This window comes from Trachypithecus francoisi, unplaced genomic scaffold, assembly GCF_009764315.1.
Source record: "Trachypithecus francoisi isolate TF-2019V2 unplaced genomic scaffold, Tfra_2.0 Lachesis_group0, whole genome shotgun sequence".
Taxonomy (NCBI): domain Eukaryota; kingdom Metazoa; phylum Chordata; class Mammalia; order Primates; family Cercopithecidae; genus Trachypithecus; species Trachypithecus francoisi.
The window spans coordinates 52,659,107-52,682,678 of record NW_022681453.1 but is presented as its reverse complement, the minus strand read 5'-3'; positions in this window follow the sequence as shown (position 1 = coordinate 52,682,678).

Sequence of the window (23,572 nt, the reverse complement as noted above, 5' to 3'; positions counted from 1 at the left end):
ATTTATAGGATGCAGACAAAGCAGTACTTAGAGGAAAATTTATAGTTGTAAGTATGTATATTATAAAGAAAGACCTAAAATCAATAACATGTCTTTCCACCTTAAGATACTAGAAAAAGAAGAGTAACTAAACCCAAGTAAGCTAAATAAAGGAAATAATAGATATTAGAGTAGAAATTTATAAAATATGGAATAAAATTCTTAGTGAAAATAAAGAGAACCAAAAGTTAGTTACTTGAAAAGATCAACAAAATTGACAAAATTTTAATTAGACTGATCAAGTTAAAAAGAAAGAGAAGTCTCAAATTATTAGAATCAGGAGTAAAAGACCTCACAGACCTACCGACAGAAATTAAAAGGATCATAAGGGAGTATGATGAACAGCTGTATGACAAGTTCAAAAAGTTAGATGAAATGAAAAAATTTCTAGAAGGACAAAAACTACCAAAACTGACTGAAGAAGAAATAGAACATCTGAATAGACCTATAACAAATAAAGAGATTAAATTAGTAAAAAAAATTATAATCAAAACTACTCACAAGGAGATCAGACCCAGAAGACTTAACTGGTGAACTCTACCAAACATTTAAAGAATAATTAATATCAATTCTTCACACACTTTTCCAAAAATAGAATAGGAAAGAATACTTCCCAACAAATTCTATGAGGCCGACATTACTCTGATACTCAAACCAGACAAAGGTATCATATGAGAAGAAAATTACAGACCCATACCCCTCATAGGCAAAAATTTCTCCAGAAAATACTAACAAATTGAATCCACAAACATATAAAAAGCATTACATACCATGTTAAGTGGGATTTATTCCAGGAATGCAAGGTCTGTTTAATGTCAGAAAATTAAACATTATAACATACCAACCCTATCAAGACATTTGGCACATTCAAAATCCTTTTATGATAAATATTCAACAAACTAGGAATATAGGGAACTTTCTTAATCTGATTAAGGGCATCTATAAAACACACACACACACACACACACCACACACACACACCACAGAAGCCACAGCTAACCTCCTATTAATGGTGAATGATTGAATGCTTTCTTTCCTAAGATTGGGAACAAGATAAGGATATCTGCTCTCACCACTTATATTCAATATTGTACTGGAAATTCTAGTCAGCGCAATTAGGCAATTAAAAAAATAAAGGGCATCAGATTGGAAAAAAATTAAACTATCTCTATTTGAATGTGACATTATCTTGATATAGACAATCCTAAGAAATTTACTAAAAAAACCTATTAGAATAAAAAAGTTAGTCAAGGTTACAGAATATAAGATCAATATACACTTGCAATGAATAATCAGTAAATAAAAATAAGAAAACAATTCCTTTTCCATTAGCATCAAAAGAATAAAGTACGTAGGATTAATTTTTCCTAAAGAAGTGCAAAATTTATATTCTGAAATGTGTATAACATTGTTGAAATAAACTAAAAACCTAAATAATGAAAATACATGCCTTTTGATAGATCAGAAGACTAGCTATTGTTACAATGAGAATACTTCCCAAATTGATCTACAGATTTAATGCAATCTCTAGCAAAATTCCAGCTGGCTTATTTTTCTGAAATTGACAAGCTGATTCTAAACTTCACATAAAAATGTAAAGCACCCAGGATAGCCAAAACAGTCTTAAACAAAGTTGGAGGGCTCACACTTTCCAACTTCAAAACTAACTACAAAGCTACAGTAATCAAGACAATGTGATACTGGCATAAGAACAGACACATCGATCAATGAAATAGAATTGAAAGCCCAGAAACAAACCATCATAATTATGGTCAGTTGATTTTCTACAAGGATTTCAAGACCATTCAATGGAAAAAGAAGAATCTTTTCAACAAATGATGCTGGGAAAATTGGATATCCACATGCCAAATAATGAATTTAAATCCCTATCTCATACCATATACAAAAAATTAACTAAAAATGCACCAAAAATCTAATTGTAAAAACAAAAACTATAAAACTCTTAAAAGAAATATAGTCATAAATCTTTGTTACTTTGGATTTTGCAATAGTTTTTTAGGTATGACACCAAAGGCACAAGCAACCAAAGGAAAAATAAACAAATTGAACTTTATTAAAATTAAAAACTTTTGTGCTTTAAAGAACACCATCAATAAAGTGAAAAGATAACCCACAAAATGGAAGAAAATATTAACAAGTATTAACAAGTCATATATCTGAAAGAGACTTGTATTCAGAAAATATAAAAACTTTTACAATCCAATAATAAAAAGACAGACAACTCAATTAAAAAATGGGCAAAGGATGAATAGACATTTCTTCAGAGAAGATATAAAATGGCCAATAAACACATAAAAAGATGCTCAACATCATGAGCCATCAGGAAAATAAAAATCAAAACCACAATGAGATATCACTTCACATCCACTAAAATGGCTATAATCAAAAAAGACAAGCGTCCACAAGGAGGTTGAGAAACTGAAACCCTTATACACTGTTAGGAGAAATGTAGAATGGTGCAGCCACTTTGCCAGTTCCTCAAAAGGTAAGAAATAGAATTATCATATGACCCAATAGTATCACTCTTAAGTATGCACTCAATAAAAATAAAAGTATATGTCCATCTACATAATGTATAAAATATATGTCCATATACACATTTTATGAAAGCTTGTTCATGAATGTTCATAGCAGCAGTATTCATTATAACCAAAAAGTGGAAATAGCCCAAATATCCACCAACTGATGAATGGATAAATAAAATATTACATATCCACGCAGTTGGATAGTGTTTGGCAATAAAAAGAAATGGAATCCTGATACATGCTATAACATGGATGAACTTTGAAAGCCTTATGCTTATGAAAAAGGTAGACACAAAAGGCCACATATTGTCTGATCCCATTTATATGAAATGCCCAGAATAGGCAAATCCATAGAGACAGAAAATAGATTAGTAGTTGCCTAGAGCTGAGAGGTTTGTAGAGAAATGGGGAGTGATTGCTAATGGATATGAGGTTTCACCATAAAGTGATAAAAATGTTCTAATGTTGATCAATGCAATGTTGATTGTGTTGATGGTTAGTGTATTAGTTTCACACATGTGATGGCTTGAAATAACATAAATTTATTGTCTTAAAGTTCTGAAATTGGAAATGGGTCTCATTGGGCTAAAATCAAGGTTTTGACAGGACTACTTCCTTTTGGAGGCTCTGGGGGAAAAATTGTTTCCTTTCAGCTTCTAGGACTGTGCATTTCTTGGCTTGTGACTTGGCTTCCTCCATCTGAGTACCTTCAGATCTCTCTGACTCTGACACTGACTCCACTCCCACCCCCCTTTCAACTATAAGAATCCTTGTGATTACATGGGTCCCACCCATATAACCCGGGAAAATCTCTACATTAGCTGATTAGCAACCTTCCATGTCCGCCACATCTCAAATAGCAGTCCATCTACCTCCATCTCTTTGCCTTGGTATTTTTCTTCAGAGTACTTAACACCTCCTGCTGCTTTATTAATATCTTATTTAAATATTTGTTTATGCTGTCTCTTCCATTAGAATGTAAGCTCCATGAGGACAGGGACTTTGTCTGGCTTACTCATGGCTGAGTCCCAGGGGCCTGAAACAGTGCCTGGCCAATAGTGGAAGATGTGTTGTGTTGTTAAGGCCTGTTGTAAAGATGGGAGTTCACATACCTGGTTGGGTGTGGGAGGGACCCCACTGGGCTATAAATTCCTCAAAGCCAGGATTGTATTGTATTAAACAGCTCCACGTGCCTATTATTTTATGGAATGGGGACTTATGAGAGTGGCAGCAGCATTCTCCAGGAAGGTGGGAATGCCGGTTATGCTTTGGGCCCTACTTCCCTGAGAACTCTTGAGTTCACAGGCTTGAGGATTGATGTGGGGTCTGAGAGAGGAGCTTGGCAGCAGGTTCAGCCTAGTTGAAGGGTGAGACCCAGAAATGAAGGTATTCTTGCTACTGTGGACTTGGAGTGGACACCTCTAAGATGGGTTGTTGCTGGGAAATGTTTGACATACTAGCCTATTGTACAACTTTTGCAGTCAAGCAAACCTGGTTCAAATCTAGGCTCTGCTATTTTCTTTTTCTTTTCTTTCTTTTCTTTTTTTGAGATGGAGTTTCGCTCTTGTTGCCTGGGCTTGAGTGCAGTGGTGTGATCTTGCTCACTGAAACCTCTGCCTCTCAGGTTCAAGAGATTCTCCTGACTCAGCCTCCTGACTAGCTGGGATTACAGGTGCCCGCCACCACACCCGGCTAATTTTTTGTATTTTTTTTTAGTAGAGTCGGGGTTTCACCATGTTGGCCAGGCGGATCTGAAACTCCTGACCTCAGGTAATCCACCCACCTCAGCCTTCCAAAGTGCTGGGATTATAGGTATGAGTCACTGCGCCCAGCTGGTTCTGGTATTTTCTAGCTGCGTAAACTGAAAAAATTATTTAACTTTCTCCAGCCTCTGACTTATTATCTACAGAATGAGGATAATAATAAAATTGATTTCTCAGAATTTAACTGAGATAGTTCATGCAAAGATCTCTGCACACAGTGAGCACTCAGTAATGATTGCCATGCTGCTACTGTTGGTAATTATTCCCTGAGTCTCAGTTTCCTTTCCTCAAGAATGGGGGTAATGATTCCTGCCTATGGACTTCATGGGGTTGTTTTTGAAGCTCTAGCAAGCTAATAGACTGGAATGTGCTCTGAGGAGGAACAACAGCAGGACAAATGCAGGAGGTTGTTATGATTTGACCTTCTTTTTAAAGGATGTTTGGCTTCCTGCAGACTCTGAATTATGCAGGCTCAGAGGAGCTTGGCACTATCAGTTCCCTGCTGCCTGGGGCCTCATTTGGATGTTAGTGGTGTCCATCCCCCATCCCTTCTCTAGACACACTGGGCAGCTGTTTGTGGGGACTACACAATGCCCAACTGCCTTTAGGCCAGAGAGGCCCCTGGCACTGCAAACCCAGCCTGAGAGAGCAAGTGAAAGGTAAGGCTGGACAGGAAGGTCAGCAGCAGTCTTTGTGATGCTTTCTGCCCTGTGGAAGGTCTGGCAGGGAGAGGCCGTTCTGCTTCTGTTTCAGTTGGCCAGGCCACTTAATAATCTTTTTTTTTTTTTTTTTTTTTTGAGACGGAGTCTCACTCTGTGGCCGGGGCTGGAGTGCAGTGGCCGGATCTCAGCTCACTGCAAGCTCCGCCTCCCGGGTTCACGCCATTCTCCTGCCTCAGCCTCCCGAGTAGCTGGGACTACAGGCGCCCGCCACCTCGCCCGGCTAGTTTTTTGTATTTTTTAGTAGAGACGGGGTTTCACAGTGTTAGCCAGGATGGTCTCGATCTCCTGACCTCGTGTTCCACCCGTCTCGGCCTCCCAAAGTGCTGGGATTACAGGCTTGAGCCACCACGCCCGGCTTCATAATCTTTTAATTGAGTCTGAACTTGCTTTTCAGGAGCAAGGGAGTTGGGCAATGCCTGTGGCAGCTCTGTGCATATGGGCAAGGTGGTGTCTACCCACTTCTCTTGATGCTAACCGTTAGTTAATTTAGATTAAAATCAAGATTCAGGATAAACCTAATTTAGGTTAAAATTAATTCATTTATGTCAGGCATTCTCCTCGAAAGGCAATCTGGCATAGAAGAATGCGACCTGGGTTTGGAACTAGCTGCATCTGCTTTTGAACCACCCCCTCGCCCACCTGCCTGGTCTAGGAATATTTTGCAGTCCAAGGTAGTCCCAGAGGTCCCTCTATTATTTCCCTCAGGAAACAGAAATGCATTAAATCTTTAATAAGACAGTAGAAATAAATTAAGAAATTCTTTCCAGAATCCCAGATTCCAGGACAAGGGATGGGAAGAGAGAAGAGTTCCCTTGATTTCCCCCTATCACAGACTTCCCAGTGTCCCTTCAAAAGCATCTAATAGACATTTATTGAACATCTCTCTAGTGCGAAGTGCTTTTTATACACAATCTTAGTTAATCTTCACAACACAACAGGAATGTAGTCTCATGATCTGGTTCAGTTGATGGGATGGCTGGACATGTTGTCAGTCCTGGGATTTTTGTGTATGTGGCAGGCATTGGTTCATTAGCTAACTCATTCACCATATGAATAGTGCACACACAATGTGCTCGGTGTGGAGAATATGGTGAATACAATTTTCACAAACATATATAAAAATCACACATTTGGAAGGTGCTAAGGAGAGGTCTGTAGTATTACAAGAGACCCTGAAGGAGCTTGGAGGACGTGGTAGATTTGCTGGGATATGAGACATGATCAAGCTGTAACTTGCCCAGGGCTGTGTGGGCAGTGACTGAAGCTTGGAGAATTTGAAGTGTGGTATAAATAAAGGCTGGCCTGATCATCTGGGACAGGACCATGGACCATGGACCATGTTAAAGCATTTGACCTTTACCCCCAGGGCAGGGAGAGGACATTAAACTGTTTCCAACACAAGGTGATGTTATCACATGTGCCATTTTCAAAGGTAGCTGGCTGCTGTGCAGAGAGAAAGAGGGAGGGGACGAGAAGGGTTGCATCTGTCCAGAGAGTATATGTGGGTGGCAGCTTAGACTGCAGCAGTGACATAAAGATGGAGGGAGCAGATGACTTCACGCAACATTTAGGATTTGAGATGAATAGTTCTTGAGGTGGGATAGATAGTGAGAAGAAAGCTCCTGAGCAGGTTGGCTTCATGAGCATGTAACCTGTGCATAGCATGGAGGCCACACTCAGAGTTCCCATGCTTGGTTGAATGCTCTTCTTCCCCCACTGTAGCTTTATTGAGATATAATTGGCAAAAAACCTGTATATATTTAAGTTGTACAAAGTAATAATTTGATGTGCATATATAATGAAATGATTATCACAATCAAGGTAATAGCAAATCAGTGACCTCAGATAGTTACCATTTTTTTGCATTTGATAAGAATACTTAAGATCTATTTGTAGCAAATATCAAGTACACAATACAGTATTATTAACTATAGTCACTATGCTATACATTAGATCTCCAGAATGCATTTGTCTTACAACAGAAAATGTTTGTACACTTTGACCAACCTCTCTCTATTGTCTCCCACTCTCACTCCCAGCCCTGGCAATCACCATTCTACTCTCCGCTTCTATGAGTTTGACTTTCTTCAATTTCACATATAAGAGAGTTTATATAGTATTTCTCTCTCTGTGCCTGGCTTATTTCACTTAGCATAATGTCTCCAGGTTCATCCATATTGTTGCAGGTGGAAGGATTTCCTTATTTTTTATGGCTGAATAATATTTCATTGTATATATACACACCACATTTTCTTTATCCATTTATCCATTGATGGACACTTAGGTTGCTTCCATATCTTGGTTATTGTGAATAATACAGTAATAAACATGGGAGTGCAGATACCAAGATGCTGATTACCCAGAAGTGGGGTTGCTGGATCATATAGCAGTTCTATTTTTAATTTTTTTGGGAAACTCCATGATGTTTTTCATAGTAGTTGTACCAATTTACATTTCCATCAACAGTGTATAAGGATTCTCTTTTCTCTACATCCTTGCCAATACTTGTTATTGCTTCTCTTTTTGATAATAGCCATCCTAACAGATATGAGGTGGTATCTCATTGTAGTTTTTGTTTGCATTTGCCTGATGATTAGTGATGTTGAGAACGTTTTCATACACCTGTTGGTTATATGTATGTCTTTTTTTGGCAAAATGTCTATTCATGCCCTTTCCCCATTTTTAAATTTTGTGTATGTGTGTATGTGTGTGTGTGTATGTGTGTGTGTTTGCTATTGAGTTGTAGGAGTTCCTTATATATTTAGGATGTTAACCCCTTATTATATATATGTTTTAGAAATATTTTCTCCTATTATGTAGGTTGCTTTTTCATTTTGTTGATTTTCTTTGCTGTTGGAAGCTTTTTTAATTTGATGTAGTTCCACTTGTTTAGTTTTGCTTTTGTTGCCTGTGCTTTTGATGTCATATCCAAAGAAAATCATTGTCCTGGTCAATATCAAGGAGCTTTTCTTCTGTGATTTCTTCTAGGAATATATAGTTTCAAGTCTTTCATTTAAATCTTTAATGCATTTTGAGTTAATTTTTGTGCACAGTATAAGGATCAAATTTCATACTTTTGCATGTGGATATCCAGTTTTCCCAACACCATTTATTGGAAAGATTATTTTTTCCACGTTGTGTGTTCTTGGAATCCTTATCAAAAATTAATTGAATGTATATGTATGAGTTCATTTCTGGGCTCTCTATTCTGTTCCATTGGTCTATGTATTTTTTTAATGCCAGTACCATGCTTTTATGCCTGTTTTAATTACTAAAGCGTTGTGATATAATTTGAAGTCATAAAGTGCAAAGCCTCCAGCTTTGTCTTTATTCAAGATTGTTTTGGCCATTTGGAGTCTTTTGTGACCCCATATAAATTTCACAATTGTTTTTTCTGTTTCTGTTAAAATACCTTTAGAATTTTGATAAGGATTTCTTTGAATCTGTAGATCACTTTAGGTAATAGAGGCATTTTAACAATATACATTTGAATTTTTAATCTCCTTAGTTAAATTTATTCCTAAGTATTTTATTATTTTCAATGCTATTGTAAATGGTATTGTTTTCTTAATTTCTTTTTCTGATGGCTTGTTGTTAGTATATAGAAATGCAACTGATGTTTTGTATGTCGATTTTGTATCTGACAACTTTACTGAATTCATTTATTAGTTCTAAAGGTTTTTTTGGTGGTGCATTTGGGGTTTTCTATATATAAGATCATGTCATATATAAAGAGACCATTTCACCCCTTCCTTTCTTACTTGGATGCCTTTTATTATTTTGTCTTGCCTAGTTATTCCGGCAAGATCTTTTTTCTTCAAGTAGGCATATATATATATATATATATATATATATATATACACACACACACATACACACCACACACTATATATTATTATATATGTAACTGTGTATTTATATATATACACACAAAGCATATATAGCTCATTATATATGTATATCTCATTATATATGTGTAAGTGTATGTGTATACATACTATATATGTATATCTCATTATGCATGTATAAGTGTATATATATACACAAATTATATGCATGTATAGTTTGCTTGTTTTTTACTATTAACTTCCCTCTGAGAGCTGCTTTTCTTGCACTTCATAAGCTTTGGTATGTTGTGTTTCTATTTTCATTTGTTCATTTGTCTCAAGATTTTTAAATATCTTTTTTGATTTTTTCTTTGACTCATTGATTGTTTAGAAGTATAGTATTAGTTTCCATATATTGGCAAATTTTCCAATTTTCCTCCTGTTATTGATTTCTGTTTTGTAACATTATGGTCACAAAATATACTTGATATAATTTCAACCTTCTTAAATTTGTTAAGACTTGTTTTGTGGACTAGTATATAGAGAATGTTTCTTGTGTGCTTGAGAAAAATGTGTATTCTGCTGCTGTTGGATGGAATGCTCTGATGGTCCCAATATGTCTATTAGGTCCGTTTGATCTATAGTTTTATTCAACTACGCTATTTCCTTATTAATTTTCTGTCTGCATGATATATCCATGAATAAAAGCAGGATATTGAAGTTCTCTCCTATTATTATATTGCTATATTTCTCTTCACAGTTCTGTTAATATTTTCTCTATATATTTAGGTGTTCCAAGATTGAATGCATATATATTTACAATTGCTATATTCTCTTGATAACTGATCCCTTTGTAATTATATAGTTACTTTCTTTGTCTGTTGTGACAGATTTTAATTGAAAATCTATTTTTTCTGATACAAGTATAGCCAGCCCTGCTCTCTTTTGGTTATCATGTTGGAATATCTTTTTGTGTCTCTTCACTTTTGACCTGCGTTTGTCGTTAAATCTAAAGTCAGCCTTTTGTAGGCAGTATATTGTCGGATTATGTGTTTTCTAAATCCATTCAGCCACTCTATTTTTTGATTAGATAATTTAATACATTTACATAATAATTACATTAAAGTAATTATTGATAGGTAAACACTATTGCCATTTAGTTAATTGTTTTCTTCTGATTTTTTGTTCCTTTTCCTCTCTTATTGTCTTCCTTTGAGATTTGTTGAGTTTTTGTTGTGATATGCTTTGATTAATTTCTCTTTACCTTTTAGGTATCTATTAGAGGCTTTTCGTTTGTGGTTACCAAGAGGCTTACATAAAACATTTTATAGCTAGTCACAACTTAACTACAATTGCATACAGAGACTCTACACTTTTACTCCTGTCCCCACATTTCATGCTATTGGTTACATTTTACATCTTTTCATATTGTATATCCATTAACAGATTATTGTAGCTATAGTTAATTTAATATTTTTGTCTTTTAAATTTTGCATGAGAGTTAAAAATGATTTACATGCCAACATTACAGTATTAGAGTACAGTCATGCAATGCTTAATGACAGAGATATGTTCTGAGAAATTCATTGTTAGGCAATTTTGTTGTGCAAACGTCAGAGAGTGTACTTACACAAACTGAGATGGTATAGCTTACTATGCATCTAGGCTATATAATATAACCTATTGTTGCTAGGCTACAAACCTGTACAACATGTTACTGTACTGAATATTATAGGCAATCATAACACAATGGTAAGTATTTGTGCATCTAGACATATCTAAACATAAAAAAGACACAGTAAAAATATGGTATAAAAGCTCCATTATAATCTTATGGGAGCACCATTGTAAATGCAGTTTGTTGTTAATCAAAACATTGTTATGTGGTACATGACTTCTGAATATGTTTATCTACTTTTAGCAATGAGTTTTGTACTCTCATGTTTTCATGTTGTTACTTAGCATCCTTCATTTCAACTTGAAGAATTCCCTTTAACATTTTTTTGTGAGGTAATGATGAACTCTGAGTTTTTGTTTGTCTGGGAATGTTTTTAGCTCTCTTCTATTTATAAAAGATAAGTTTACCTGGTTTAGTATTCTTGGTTGGCATTTTCTGCCCAGCCTTTTTGAATACATTATCCTATTCCCTGTTTATCTGCAAGGTTTCTGCTGAGAAATCCAGTGACAGACTTATTGAGGTTCCCTTGCTTTTCTCTTGCTTTCAACATTCTCTTTGTGTTTCACTTTTGACAATTTGATTTTAATGTGTCTCTGGGTAATCTTCTTTGGGTTGATCTTGCTTGGGAAATTTTGAGCTTCATAAATCTGAATGATCATATTCATCCCAAATTTGGAAAAATTTCAGCTATTATTTCTTTAAATAAGCTTTCTGTGTTTTTGTCTCTTCTCCTTCTGAGACTTCCATAATGCATAAATTCATATATCTGATGGTGTCCCATGGGCCCTGTATGCTTCCTTCACTCTTTTTCAATCTTTTTGTTGTTGTTATTGTTGTTCCTCTAACTGCCTAATTTCAAATGATCTTTATTTGAGTTTGTTGATTCTTTCTTCTGCATGATTGAGTCTGCTGTTGAAGATGTCTATTGAATTTTTTAGTTCTACCATTCTATTCATCAGCTCAAGATTTCTGTTTGGCTCTTTTTTACGTTTTCTATTTCTGTATTAAACTTCTAGTGTTCTTCACACATTGTTTTATTGATTTTGTTTAGTTGTCTATCTGTTCTCTTGCATCTCAGTAAGTTTTAAGATGATTCTGTTGAATAATCTAGCAGGTAACTCACAGATCTCCATTTCTTTGGGGTTGATTCCTGGGGCTTTATTAGTTTCCTTTGGAGGTGTCATGTTTGTCTGATTCTTCATGATCTGTGTAACCTTGTGTTGGTGTCTGCACATTTCTCTTCCAGTCTTTAATGTCTGAAGCAAATATCTCTTCCAGTCTTTAATGTCTGGTTTCAGCCAGAAATGACCTTCCTTTGTCAGGTCCCTGGGCTGAAAGTACTGCCTCTGCGATCACAGTTGACAGAGTTGGAGCCAAGTCACATGCCTGCTGCTGAGTCTGCAGTGCGGTCTGTAGTTAGTGGGTCTGTTACCAGGGTCTTAGATGGGTGTTGATTTTGCCTGGTCCATGGATGGATGGGACTGCTTCTAGGACCTTGGCTGGTAGGGGTGGCTTCAGGGACAAGGTTCTGTTTCGGGATCTGCAGTTGGGTTCACATATGTGGGCCTTTCACCAGGTGGCCAGACAGGTGTGGCCCTTACTAGGTCACTGAGTGGGTCAATAGGCAGGCAGGACTGGCCTTGGACTGCAGCTAAGAGGGGCTGGAACTGAGTCACAGGGTTGCTTCAGTGTCTACAGCTATACTGAGGTCAGTGGGCCTGTTACTCACAGCACAGGGGGGTGTGGCTTCTCCAAAGTCCCTTGGTGGATGGTGCTAGTGACAGGACCAAGATTAGACAGGGCTGTAATTTAGTCCACAAGGGAATGGGGCTGCTTCTAGATCTGTGGCTGGGATCATTGTTGGTGAGCCTGCCACCTGGCTGTGCACCTGCCTTTTCAGAATGGCTCTTCTTGGTCCTGGGCTCCACTGGGATTTCAAAAACTTTCTACTTGGATCCCAAAGCTCCCACAAAGGTACTTTTATCCTTGAATGGCTCCAAATTATTAATGTTTTTGCTGTACACGGATATGAGTGAGCGAATTCCTGATCCTCCATCTTGCTTCAACAAAAAATTCAGTTTAACATTCTTTTGTCATTGTCTTGAAATCCTCAATAATATTTAAATAAGGGGTTCTGTATTTTCATTTTGCACTGAGCCCTGCAAATTATGTAACCAGCCCAACCCTTGGGGCTGGAACTAGGGATCTTAGTCCTTGCCGTAGTTCCAGGCTGTCTTTCAACCAACTCCTCTGGATGGGCAGCCCAGGCCCAGCAACCAGGGGCTCATTGTCCAGAGCCATCAAGCTGAGGACAGGGTGGGATTTCAGCCACTGGGACCAGGCCCTCAAAGGAACCAGGGGAAACCAGGACCCTCTATAATCCCTTTCTGGACCTCACTTTTATTCTCTGAGAAGCAAAGAGATTATAAAACATAATTTCTGGTGTACTTTTTGGCTCCAACATTTAACATGTTTATGATTTTCCTGCTGTCTTTGTTCTAGTTTTCAATAGCCCTTTCCTGTGCTGTGTGAGGCACTTAGGACTGCTTGGATGTGTAGATACAGCTTGGAGTGACTTAGGAAGGGCCTTTCCTTGTCTTCCCTGTCATGATGCCTGATTTTCCACTATTAGAGAGAAATGCACCATGAGGTCCCTGGTCAAAATATAAATACATCTGGGAGAAGTGATATTTGTGACTACTTTCAGCTAAAATTTTAATGGCATAATCTTCCCTGGGAGAAGTGGGGAAAGGCTTTTTAAGAGAAGACAGACCCCCAGTGATAGTCTGGCCAAGGGCTACACAGCCCAGGCCCCCTGGGGGTGGGTCAAAAACACCATGTACTGGCAGGGGCTGTTTTTGGTAAGATATAAGACATCTGACTCTCTCTTTCTGGAAGATGCATTGTGTTTCCACTGGCCCTGCAGTATGCAGAAGTTTCTGTTCTCATTTCTGTTCTCATTTCTAGGCTGTTTACTCAGTACTTTGTGTCTTGCTTAGGTCTAACACCCTTGGCTCCTAATCTGGGACATTGGGTAATACTGTTGGGGTGTGATGGATGTGTTGGCTTGGGGGCACATGGGGAAGACTCTCAGTACCATAGATTTCTAGTCCTCTTGTCATCGGACCCTTGGTTCAGTCAAATTGGGGTGGCTATGAGTGGACCTCAAGCTTTTTTGCTTGGGGTATAGAGAACAGACTCCAGCTTGGTCTACTTGGCCTGGCCATTTGATTCTAACCTATGGCCCCCGTACTCTTACGCATTCTTATAGGCAGCTACATAATGGCTAGTATTTGTATAGGTACCCACTATGTGCCAGGCACCATGCATGGAGTCAACTTGAACAACTGAGTGAAATGGTATAATCAAGTATTTTCCAAAATGGCACAACAATACTTTTGGTCTCAGATGCCTCCAATATCTTGCTTTTTTTTTTCTCCAAGAGGCAGGGTCTATTTCTCCTCTTTCTGAAACTGGTGGGTCTTTGTAACTGCTGTTTTGAATAGAATATGGCAGAAGTAATGCAATATGACTTTCTAAGGCTGTTACAAAAGGTGATATGGCTTTTTCTTGCCTCTTTCTTTCTATTTCCCTGTTTCTCTCTGTCTCCCTGTCTCTGACTTTCTCTGTCTTGGACTCTATCTCTTTCTCTTTCTGCCTCTCTCTCTCTCAATACTTGCTTTTGAAAACCAGCCACTATTTCCTGAGGGAGCCTAGGAACCCATGCATAGGCATCTGATCCACAGCCCCAGCTAAGCTTTCAGTGACAGCAAGAATTGGCATCTGACCCATTGTCCCAACTAAGTTCCCAGTCACAGCCAGAGTTGACTGCGATCTATGTGGGATATCAGGCCTCACAATCTATAAGATGATTCGAGCCCCTGCCTTTCCACCGTTCCAGCTAATGTCTACTGGAGCACAGATGAGCTGTCCCTGCCAAGCCCTGCCCCAACTCACAGTTTCGTGAGCAAAATAAGTTTGAAAACACTACAGTCTGGGGCAACTTGCTATGTAGCCACGGTAACTGAAACTGAAACACATGGGTATCATTATCATTCCCATTTGTGATTCGGGTTAACTGAGGCACCTTGAGGTTGGCGCTGTCACTCAAGGTAATACTGTTAGTATGTGATGGTATCCAGATTTAAATCCAAGTCTGTGTGACTCCCCCATACAACGTTGATTCCAGGACCAGTGCATTTACCTGAGGTGAGCCTGCATGAATCAATGCATCAACTCCTCCTCTGCTATCCTTGAACTTTAAGGGGTTCCAAAAGGCAGGAATAAGGAGTCCCTAAGAAAAGCCAAGGCTTCAGGAATCAACCACTTTGAAGGAAGCACAGAGAATGTCCACTCTCTAGCACCCTATTCCAGATTTCCAGAAAGCATAGTTCTCAGAAAAAAAGCAACAGGCTAGGAGGAAAGGCTAGGAGGGAGTCAGAGATCTGGTTGATCCCAGTTAGCCAGGCAATCTTAACAAATCACGAGCCTCAGTTTCTCCATCTGTAAAGTGGGCAAGGTAAGACATTTGATAGTTAGGGGGACAAACTGGGGTGGGGATATCATTCCTAGTAGGGGGAATGGGCTGAGTATGGATCTGGAGATGGTGTGCACAGGAGTGTTGGGGGACCTGCTTGAGGAGCCAAGCCTGGTACAGGAAGATCAGCGTGGGTGGAAAGGATGCAGATAGGGTGGGCCAGGGGCACAGAAGCAACTGTGCAGTGGAATTGAGAGGAGTCTGCTAAGGACTGGGAGTATGGGTTTCTGCTGTGTTGGAGAGGCAACTCAGTTACTGGGAGCTGAGTCAGCACCCTGAGGCTGCATTCATCCCAACATCGTCAAGTGTGAGATGAATCTTCTGTCTGTGTTCCTTGTGGTCCTAGTGTTTTAACATCCTAGGGTCCCTGTCCTTCAGGTGGGGTGGCAAGGTGTGCCTCGCTCCCTCGGGAATCCTGGGCCAGCTCTTTGACGTGATACATACAGGGAAGGTCTCCTCCACTTGTAGACCATCCCAAGCACACCAGCTACGGAGCCCTTGGCTGTTCTGTCCTTCTTTGGTGCATCTTTCCTGCAAGGAAATGTTGCTGGAGCTGGGCACCTTTAAGAAACTTTATGAAATGTCACGAACACCTTAAACGTGGAGAGAAAGTGCTGTGTGCGAGGCAACCATGGGAAGAGCTGGGGGTATGAGAGCAGCAGTTTTCTTGGTGGCCTTGGACGTGGCTGTCCTGCTCACACCAGGACCCCAAAGAGCCGGTCCACCCTTCACGGGTGGGAAGCCTCCTCCTGGCTGGCTGTGCATCTCGATTATCAAAGCTGTTATTTGTAAACACTCCAGCCAGCTGGCTGAAAACTGTGACAACACTTGAAGGGGATGCTCCCACTTCCCCAGCACACTGGGGTAGGGTTGGGAGGCACATGCTCCACAGCGAAAAAAGAGCAACAGGTGGAGGCTGGAGATACCCAGGCCGGTCTGTGGAGGCTTTCTGGAAACATAATCCTACCATCTAGAGATAATTGCTGTTAATTTGTTTGTAACATCCTTTTGAGACCATTCTCTGTGCGTGGATTTATAAGTGGCATCATTGTATATACCCTGTTCTGTAGCTGCTTCCTCCTTCTTCTCTCTCTCTCTCTCACACACAGACACACACACTTTCCTATGTCAATTAGCAAAGATCCATCCTCTCATTTTTTTTTTTTTTGAGACGGAGTCTTGCTCTGTCACCCGGGCTGGAGTGCAGTGGCCGGATCTCAGCTCACTGCAAGCTCCGCCTCCCAGGCTTACGCCATTCTCCTGCCTCAGCCTCCCGAGTAGCTGGGACTACAGATGCCCGCCACCTCGCCTGGCTAGCTTTTTGTAATTTTTAGTAGAGACGGGGTTTCACCATGTTAGCCAGGATGGTCTCGATCTCCTGACCTCGTGATCCGCCCGTCTCGGCCTCCCAAAGTGCTGGGATTACAGGCTTGAGCCACCACGCCTGGCCCATCCTCTCATTTTTAATCTCTACACAGTTTTTAGCAGGATGTACATAATAAACACTCCTGTTCTGATTGTTCTACAATGCTTAACGGCCATCTGTATACATACCTCTTTGCATTTTTGTCCAATAGTTTCCTCAAGTTACATCATTAGAAGGGTTAATTACTGTGTCAAAAGGCATGCACATTTTAAAGGAGTTGTATATATATTGTTAAATTTCTTCCTTTGAAGGAGGCTACTCCAAAATGCATTCTTACCAAAAGTGTTTGAGAGCTCCAGATTCCCCCAGGGTATTCTCTTTTTCCATTTTCTCCAGTCTGTTAGGTGAAAAATGACATTTCAGTTGTTTAAAACTCACTCGTGGCAGAGTGCTTCTGCCTTTCCTGTACAGTGCATACTCATTCTTTCTCCTCATATTTATTGAGTACCTACGACGTGCTGTGCTGTGGGCGGCACTGGGGAAGCTTCATCAGATGGTCCTTTCTGCTCTCACTGCTTTGTGGTGTGTGTTTTGCCTTCCAGACTTAGAGCATTATAGAAAGTTAGAGCTGTAAAACATCTTAGAGATTGTCTAATAACCTCATTTTAAGGAGGGGAAACTGAGGCCCAGGGAGATGTGGGTACTGGCCCATGGTCACACAGGGCAGCACATTCACGGTGGAATTATAACTCTGAAAGCAGGGATTTGGGGCTTTCTATTTGTTTTGATTTTCTCACCCAGCATAGGAGCACTTGTTGGTCAAGTTCGACTCTGAACTAATAGCACAGCCTCCCTGTGCTGCAATTCAGGGGACATCCCAACGGGCACAGAGTAGGTGCTTTAGAACTTACTTATTGAAAGAATGTTGGTGCAGAACACAACAGAAGAAACAGTACATTCTGTTAAATTGTGCTCAATATTCCAGGAAGAAAGTCAGGCTTCTGTGGGGTGCCCTTCTGGGAAGAAATGCCTTTTTTTTTTTTTTTAATGAAAAAGAAAAATGAGTGAGCTGTTGAAATTGGTGGAGGAGGAGAGATGGGCTGCCTAAGGCTTGAGACAATGTGTTTGGAGCCGTCAGGTCACTGGAATTTCCCTTAGGTGCCTTTCTCCTACCAGAGATGGCCTGATAGAAACGGGGCAGGAGCTAACGAGAGAAGAGAGCTTTGTTTTCTTTGAGTGTTCCTATCTGAACCTGGCCTGAACTCTTGAATAATTCCTGGGGACTGTCTCACGCCATTGTTATTATTGTCTCTGCTCAGCTAGCTCCCTCTTTCCTTCTACTTCATCAAAAAGTCTTTCTAGCTTGTCTCTTGAGAACATTTTTCAATGCTGCCCCGGCTTTTTATGACTCAGGAGGTGGCTGAGTCAATAGAAAGACCTGAGTTTGGTTCTGGCTTCACTTCTGATCACAGTGGGACCTTGGGCAAACCTGTCTTTGCTACATCGACCCTGACACCACCCTGTTCACACTTGCGCCCCTTTCCCTGGGTGCTGACAACTTTTTTTTTTTTTTTTTGAGATGGAGTCTTTCTCTGTCGCCCAGGCTGGAGTGCAGTGGCACAGTCTCGGCTCACTGTGACCTCTGCCTCCTGGGTTCAAGAGATTCTCCTGTCTCAGCCTCCAAAGTAGCTGGGACTACAGGCACGCACCACCACGCCCAGCTAATTTTTGTATTTTTAGTAGAGATGGGGTTTCACCATGTTGGCCAGGATGGTCTCGATCTCCTGACCTCATGATCTGCCCACCTTGGCCTCCCAAAGTGCTGGGATTACAGGTATGAGCCATCGTACCAGCCCAACAACCTTTTAATCCATCTCTTTGCAACTGCTTGCCTCCCTCCAATCTGTGCCCCTGCTAGTGCATTATCACTCCTTCACTTAAAATCCCTCAAGCCTCCCAGCCCTCTTAGAAGAGACAGCAAAGTCCCTTACACTTCCACCAGATCTGTGTGGCCTGTCCCTGCTCCTCTTGTGTTTGCTCCAGCTACGCTGACCTCCTTTCCCAGCTGTGTGGCCTTGGGCAAGCTCGTTCCCCTCTCTGAACCATAGTTTCCTCATCTGTAAAACAGACGTTGTAATAATCCCAGTCATTCTGTTTGTTATGAAGCTAACATCCACTTTTAAATGACTCTCAACTCTTTCAGGTTCTACTTCTCCAAAAGAAGTTACATATTCCAAGGATCCTGCTTCTCAACAAGCCCTTCCTTCTGCAAAAGAACAGCCTGCTTTTATTCCAAGCTCCGAGATTCCTAAAGGAAGCTGTTTCTCTCCAGTGATGCCATGTTATGCCTTAACCTGGGCCAACAGCGTCTACACACAGAGAATGCAATGGTTTAGGCCATTTCATTAACGGGGATTGTATTGCCACATCCATTGTTAATTGACAACATGTCTATGGGATTAGAAGCCTCATGTTTATCTCTGTCATCGCTTTCTCTCAGGGAGAATGGCACACAGGGATCAGCAACATCCTTTCTCACAAAGATCCCTCCTTCAACTTGATTTTCATAAAAATATTATTCTAGGAAGCAGGGGTCTGACTCTGGTGACATTCCCCCCACCTGCCAAGATATAGTTTGTCTGATTAAATTGAAAATATTATGAACTCCATCCAGAAGACTAATAAGATGGAGGTTGATTGGATCAGACAATATTTTCATGCAGTGGTCCTAGGGTCAGAATTGTCAGCATGGGAATAAAGATTTGGTTGTATAGTTCTCTGCTGTTTGCAAAGCACTCTTCATGTGCATTAAGTTTGGTTTATACAGACAGCCTCATGTGATCAGCACCTGGGGAAACTGAGTCTCAGAGAAGTTCAGTACCTTTGCCACGCCGACAGAACGTGGTAAAATCCAGATGCTAGCAAGCACTTACTGCTGCAGATTCAGAGCTCTCTCCAATAGGAAAGGACATTTTTTTCTCTTTCTCCACCCTCCATGGAACACAGGAATTAAAAAAAAAAAAAGGCTGGGAAGTCCAAAATCACACAAGCTAGAAGGAATCCATGCAAGTTCTACCTATAAGCTGTGGCCTCCTGACACAGCATCCTGGCACGGCCTCAGGAACTTCCCAGGTCAGCCCACATGCCCTGATGTTCCTGCAACTGCACAGAACTATAAATGTAAGAAGGCCGAGTATGCCAGCAGCAGGCTGATTGCTACAATGTGTTCTCAGTCTTTATGCCTGAGAGCATGTCACTGACCCCCTCCTGGATCTAGAAGCCCAAGCCGAGGCTGAGAAGTTATTTGCGGGCAGGCTAGGGAGAGGGGTGATGTTAGGGAGGGAGTAGGTTGGATGTGTTTACAACTCATTTCCACTCTGACTATAGAGCAAAGGCCCCTTGGGCTTGGATCCCCGTTGAAATAAATGTGCCAGTACTGGAAAATTCCCAAGATGAACTCAGACCCAGTTCCCAGAGGTAGAAGCGGGTACAGGACAGGTCATTCTCTGGGCAGGATACCTTCCCCAGAGGGCCTAGTTCTGCTCTTAAGAGAGCAAAACTGCCCATGGAGATGTTTATTTCTTCCCTCCTTTCCCCTTCCTTTTATCCTTCTGTATTTAACAAATACCTGAAAGTTGCCTATTCTACAGTGACCTAGGCCTTTCGAAGTACAGGTATAGACAACATTGGCCCCACCTTTAAGATGCTTGGATACAAGAAAAAAAAAAAACCCATTATAAAGTGGGCAAAGAACATGAACAGATACTTCTCAAAAGAAGACATTTGTGTGGCCAACAAACATATGAAAGAATATGGTCAACATCACTGATCATTAGAGAAATGCAAATAAAAACCACAATAAGATACCACCTCATGCCAGTCAGAATGGTGATTATTAAGAAGCCAAGAAACAACAGGTGCTGTAAAGAATCTGGAGAAATAGGAACATTTTTACATTTTACATTGCATTGTGGGAATGCAAATTAGTTCAACCATTGTGGAAGATAGAGTGGCCATTCCTCAAAGACCTAGAACCAGAAAGACCATTTTACCCAGCAATCTCATTACTGGGTATATACCCAAAGGAATATAAATAATTCTATTGTAAAGATACCTGCACATGTATGTTTACTGCAGCACTATTCACGACAGCAAAGATATGGAATCAACCCATGGAATGCCCATCAATGATAGACTGGATAAAGAAAATATGGTATGGTATATGCCATGGAATACTATGCAGCCATAAAAAGGAATGAGATCATGTCCTTTGCAGGGACATGGATGGAGCTGGAAGCCATTATCCTCAGCAAACTAACACAGGAACAGAAAACCAAACACCACATGTTCTGACTTATAAGTGGGAGCTGAATGATGAGAACACAGACATAGGGAAGGGAACAACACACACTGGGGCCTGTCATGGGGGTGGAGGGAGGGAGAGCATCAGGAAAAATAGCTAATGTGTGCTGGGCTTAACACCTAGGTGATGGGTTGATAGGTGCAGCAAAGCACCATGGCACACATTTACCTATGTAACAAACCCGCACATCCTGTACATGAACTCCAGAACTTAAAATAAAATAAAAAAAAATGCCTGGATACTCAGACAGATGAGGACATTTGTAAATCTGAGATTGCTGAATCTGTCTGTGATGGTTCATTTTATGTGTCAACTTGGCTGGGCCATGGTGCCCAGATATTTGGTCAAATATTCTGGGTGTTTCTGTGGGGGTGTTTTTGGATGAGATTAACATCTGGAGTAAAGATCACCCACCATAACGTTGGTGGGCTTATCCAATCAGTTGAAGGTCTATATGGAACAAAAGACTGACCTCCCTGAGCAAAGGAATTCTGCAGCAGAGGACCTTTGGACTTGACCTGCAAAATCAGCTCTTCCCTGGGTCTCCAGCCTGCCAGCTCACTCTGAAGATTTTGGACTTGCCAGCCTCCGTAACACATGAACTGATTCCTTCTCTTTCTCTACATATATACATCCCAATGGTTCTGTTTCTTTGGAAGTTCCGTTCCTCTAATGTCATGTCTTTGGTCCATGCCTACAGCATCTCTTGCCTGGATCTGCAAGGCCTTCATAATGCCAGTATCTCCTTTCCCATCTTCCCTGTGGCTACCAGCATTCTGTCACCAAGTACAGATCTGTGTACATTGTTTTGCTTGCAGTCGTTCCAGGTGCCCCACCTTCCCCATCAATGCCTTCTAACCTCAGTCATCTTTGCACTAGCACTTTCACGATTTTTGTTATGTCAGACTTTCTCTTTGCTGAAGTCAAAAGGAAAGAAACAGAACTGAGAACTGAATTTCCTCCCTATGTTATTCAGTATCACTCAATATTAAATTCACATTTAAAACTATCAGAAAGTATTCCACCCCACATTTTGGGGAATGTTGGGTTACAGAATAAAACCCATTCTCCTTTACTTTACATGACCTCGAAGATCTTTTAGCATCAATAAGTACAGTTATCTCTTGGTATCCATGAGGGATTGGTTCAAGATACACAAATCCCTGATACAAAATGAAGCAGTATTTGCATATAACCTGTGCATATCCTCTCACATACTTGAAGTCATCTCAAGATTACTTGTAATACCTAATGCAATGTCACTCATCACTGCATTTGTGTGCATTCAGTGTTGTAGGTGGCACATGGCAAATTCAAATTTTTGCTTTTTGGAACTTTGAGGATTTATTTTTCCCTGAATATTTTCAATCCATGATTGTTTGAATCCACTGAACCCAGAGATACAGGGATATAGAGGGCCAACCGTATGTATTAAGTGTTGGCAATATACTAGGCACCAAGCAATTCATCTTTAGTCCTTCCTCCAAAACGCCAAAGTGATTCCCCTGTACCACTCTCTGAGAAGTACGCCTTTTTTCTTTGCTTCCTGGAGAACTCATTCTGGAGCGCTGAAATCCAGCTACCTCTTTGTAAAACGGTCTCAAAGTATTACCTCAGCCCCCAGCAGTCCTCACTTCTGTAACAGTATTTATTGTTGGCACACTGCAAATATTAGGTTGATGCAAAACTAATTGCAGTTTTTGCCATTATTTTTAACAGCAAAAACCACAATTACTTTTGCACCAACCTAATACGTGTTTTTCTCTTTGGCTGAAGCTCAAAGGTGAAGGAGCATATCTTATTCATTGTTAGGAGTTTTCAAGGGGACCTCTCTGTTTCCTGTCTGATTTCTGCACACATTAAGAAATAAAACAAAAGAGAGGAAATGGGGATCACACTATTACGATTTTTTTTTGTTGTTCTTGTTTTTTAGATTAAGACTAAATTAGAGAATTTAGCTTTTGCATGAGACTAAAGAGCCCTGTTAGGTGAATCCAGAATTAGGCTGTCTCACCAGCTATGCAAGGACCACACAGGTAGGCGGGCTTCCCTACAAAGGGTAGAAGAGTTTGTCCTTGGCGAAGTGGCTCCGTAAACTTGCTCCCTAGAAAGCAGCTGTCTTCCAGGAGAAAGAAGAGCAGGGTTGGTTCTACAGCCCAGTGTTTTCCTTCCCACATTTACCAATCAGGGGCTCATAGGGAAAAGTCTCCCTTCATCCAGCCATGGAGTGAGGCAGGGGTGTTTTACCTGCTAGGATTAAACTCTTGGATTGCACAGCTTATACAATTTCAGAAAACCAGAGGGACAGAACCTCAGACATTAGCTATCTTGGCCAGTCCTCTCATTTTACATATGAGGAGACTGAGACCCAAAGAGAAGGGACTTGCCCAAGGTCACTTCATTCTCATCTGAGTGATCTGTAACTTTAATCTGTAATTTTCAAGGTAGATAGGTACTATTGAGTAATATTGATTAATATTGCCTGCCACCCCTTGGCAATGCTGCCAAAATTCCCAGCCCCATTCTGGAATGATTACTCAGCTAGAACCCTGGGATCCAGGTGCTGTAAGTTCGGCCTCTGGGATATCCTGGCATGGGGTTGTCATTGTGGATTAAGGAAACCCGGTCCTTGGCTAACTCAATTCTCTCCACATAATGAAAAGAGGGAGAAGTGAAATGTCAGGAGAAAATACACGTTTAATGCATTTTAAGGAGCCTTGTTTATTTTTGA